Below are 3,985 nucleotides of genomic sequence, written 5' to 3' on the forward strand. Positions count from 1 at the left end.
TGTCTTGTCAGCAGGGAAACACATAGCATTGTGCTGCTCTACAAAATCTATGACCTTTCCCAATAGGCCATTCAAATACCAACATGGCCACCTTTGCCATAGCAGAGTCTATGCTTTACTCTCATCTCTCTTAAATGTGATCTCTGTGCCAAGGACAGTTGTTTTTGTCTACATTACTCATGGAATAACACTTTACACATCCTTCCAATAGCCAAGAAGGCTAAACCTATTATATCTGCCTTCTAAACCACAATAATAAACTAATATTAACCCTGTATAAGAATGAATGTAATTATTTTTCTAAGAAGTCTATACTTATAGTTCTCTGAGATAATCAATAAAAAGACCAATTCTAATTAACAAAGAGTAAACATCCCATTTTCCCTCCTACTCCTCCTCATTCAAATAATCATATGTAATACACTTAAAACTGGGAAAATGTAGCACTCTTCTTCCACCAAACATTTAATTAACACTGAAGTAGAATTCTTTTCTTCTGATATAAAAGTGCCATAAATATATTGCTAAGCTTGAAGCAGAGGCTAAGTAGTTTAGTGGGAATAGTTCTTTGGGGGAAGTCAATATTTCTCATTAGTTTGTCATTATTGTGGTTTAAGTTCTTAAGAGGTTGAAAATTTCTCTAGGTCCTTCTCCATCTCAGCTTTTTTTTCTTTAAGCCTCTCCATAGTTTTTCTGTGCTCTTCATCCACTTCAGCCTGTTTGTTGTGTTGTTTTTCATGAAATTTTCCCACTGAATTGTATGCTGGTTTTCACTAGCTATTAAATGGTCATTATGAATCTTTTTTTTATTCCTGCTTTCCCTGTTGGAGTCTATAGAGTGATTCAGTAGCTGCTTGCAATCTCTTGAAAACTTGGTTTAAGTTATTTTGTTCATTTGTTTCATGGATCATATTCTTCAAATTTTTAAGAGCCCACATTTCTCCAAGACCACATTTTTCTTCAAATTCTTTCACAAAATAATGGGTCTGTGATCTAACAGCCTTGAATGAGTCTCTCCAAGATCCTTGATAATGAGATATACTGGTGATCCCGTGGTCCCTTGAATCCCTCTTCTTGTCGCTGCTGCCAGAGATAGCTCCACAACCCACAGTGGTCTCCATCTCTCCACTGCCCATCTTGACCCAGACCTATCTAACTCTTTAGGAGCTGAATTTCTTCTAAAAGTTACTTAAAATATGTATCTCCTCACTGGAGGACATTTTTCCATTGCTTTTTTTTTTTCCTGAGAGAGAGAGAGAGAGAGAGAGAGAGAGAGAGAGAGAGAGAGAGAGAGAGAGAGAAAGGAAGAGAAGGGAGAGAAGGGAGAGAGAGAAACACCGATGCAAGAAAGGAGTGATTGGTTGCCTCTTGGAGCTGCCCAGAGCCAGAATGGGATAGTACAGGCCTGGACTGAGGATTGACCCAAAACCTAGGTATGTGCCTTGACTAGAATGGAATTCTCAAACTTTCTGTTACAGGACGACACTTCGATCAACTGAGCCACACTGGTTAGGGCCTCAGTTACTTTTTAAGTGAAATTTCTTATTTTGAGATAATTGTAGATTGACATTGCAGTTATAAGAATAGTACAAAGAGATCCTGAATTCCTTTCACCCCATTTCTCCCAATGGTAACATCTTGCTTAATTATAGTACAATATCACCAAAGGTTACTTTTTAGGTTTAATAATTAACTTTTGAGTTTTATAACTTATTTATGCTATTTCTGAACAATTGTGCACTACTAATAGTTGTAATCTGAATAACTTTTTAATACTTAGAAATTATGGTTACAGGAAATTAGAATTTCAACTTATATATATTTTTGGTAGGGAAGCATGATCAGTAAAAGATCTGCAAGTATAAGAACCTATTACATTAGAATAAAATTCTATGGAGGAAGTGAGATAGAATCATAAGTTCAAGAAGAAAAAGAATGATGAAAAACTTCCAAAAGTTGAGGAAGAACTTGTTCTTATATACTTAAAATGGGTGATGGTTCAAATAAAATTGATATATTATTTATTAATTTATAGTCTATTAGAAACTGTTAAAAAGAGTGATGTAAAGGTTTTATTTTAAAATATCAACATTTACAACACATTAGAAATTATATGCTTTAAAACTATTTATATGTAAAATGATGCAAACTTAAAATTGAATGAAGGAGCACACCCATGTTCATAGTAGCATTATTCACAATAGCTAAAATGTGGAAGCTAGGCAAGTATCCACTGATGGATGAATGAGTGAATAATCATAAGGTGTTATATCCATACAATGGAATATTTTGCAGCTTTAAAAAGAAAGGGTGTTGGGGGAGGGTAAAGGGGATAAATGGTGATGGAAGGAGTCTTGACTTGGGGTGGTGAACACATAATACAATATACAGATGATGTATTATAGAATTGTATACAACATTTTTTAAAGTGAAAAATAAAATAAAAAGAAAGGCAATTTTGACATACACTACAACATGGATGAACCTTGAGAACCTAATGCTAAGTGAAATAAGCCAGTCACAAAAAGACAAATAGTATGTGATTCTAATTATATAAGGTATATAGAGTAGTCAAAATCATAGTGCCAGAAAGTAGATTGCTGTTTGCCAGCTCCTGGGGGTTGGGAGAAAGGGAGGTTATTGTCTAATGGATATAGACTTTCAGTTTTGCAATATCAGAGTTCTGGAGATGGACTGCACAATAATGTGGATATACTTACTACAACGGAACTGTACATTTAAAAGTGATTTTGGTGGTTAATATGTTATATGCATTTTACCACAATAAAAAAATTTTTAAGTTAATGTAGAAGTATATAGTCTTTCATATATTGAGGGAAGCACTATGAAAGAGCAATAAGATTTAATCACAACTGCCACTGTTTATTTTTACATTCCTCTATTAATGGACCTTTAGGCTGCTTCAGTTTTTGTTGCTATAAACAGATGATACAGATAATAGCCTTATACATGTACAAGATTTTCTCTAGGGTGTCAATCTGGAAGAGGAATGACTTAAGAAGCATATTGACTTTGAGAGCAATGGCTGCCTTGAACCATATGGTTCTCTTCAAACCTGTAGCTACTGACTTCGGTGGGAAGCCGGGGAGAGGTAGGGGACAGGGCAGCAGGCAGTCAAGAAGCCAGGAGTGTGGGCCAGGTTGAGCGCTTGGGCACGTGCGCGGGACTAGGGAGGCGGCGACACGATCCTGCGCTGGAAGCGGCCGTGTCCTTGGGGTTGCCTGGCGCCATGGTGGCGCTGCTCAACACCTCGGGGACACTTCTGCTGCTGGTGCCAGCCACGCGAAAAAGCGACTACAAAGCATGTGTGGCTGCGGGGCCCTGAGCGCCTGCCCCACGTGAACCTGGGCTTCTGCTCGCTGGTGTACGATGCCGGGACCTGGACCGAGTTCTCGGAGGGGATCCTGTACATGAGCTTCGTGGGCCTCTGGTGGGTGCTGGGGGCTCGGATGCAGGACTACGACACCAAGGAGAACGAATTCCTTCACCTGCCGGCACATTTGCGCGTCGGGCCCCATCGGGTGCCTTGGCTCTTCAATGAGTATCAGCCTGTCGTTCTCGCTGACGATCAGGTGCACCAGTCGCTACAGGAGGAGCAGGTCTTGCAGAAAGAGAAGGACAAGCTGGTGCAGAGACCCGAGGTGAAACCCAGTGAGGCCTCAGTCCCAACCCAGCTCCGAGCCTGGCAGACTCCCGGCAGACTCTTTGCCCCGGACTGTGCAGTTGGTGTGAGTGAGCCTCAGATGCAGACAGACTGAAATTATATGTAGAATGTTCTCGCTCGGTTTTCCCAAAATTCGGGGGCCTTTCTCCCTCTCACATTGTTCTTTGGTAGCTGAAACCAACTCAGAGCCTTCTTGGTCTGGGAACTGGGGAAAGCAGAAGCGACAAGATCATATGATGTGTATCACTGCCAGAGTTAGTAATAAGCATTATACATAAATAAGGCTTTTTCATTGGGTCT

General features: G+C 39.8%; 2 pseudogenes; one reads left to right on the forward strand and one right to left on the reverse strand.

Moving 5' to 3' along the window:
• Window positions 1–620: 620 nt before the first annotated feature.
• Window positions 621–1,136, reverse strand: LOC150006401 (biogenesis of lysosome-related organelles complex 1 subunit 5 pseudogene; annotated as a pseudogene).
• A 2,114-nt stretch (window positions 1,137–3,250) lies between these two features.
• Window positions 3,251–3,779, forward strand: LOC150006402 (mitochondrial import inner membrane translocase subunit Tim29 pseudogene; annotated as a pseudogene).
• Window positions 3,780–3,985: the final 206 nt, after the last annotated feature.

Source organism: Furipterus horrens, unplaced genomic scaffold (genome assembly GCF_987537825.1).
Source record: "Furipterus horrens unplaced genomic scaffold, mFurHor1.1.pri manual_scaffold_6, whole genome shotgun sequence".
Classification (NCBI taxonomy): domain Eukaryota; kingdom Metazoa; phylum Chordata; class Mammalia; order Chiroptera; family Furipteridae; genus Furipterus; species Furipterus horrens.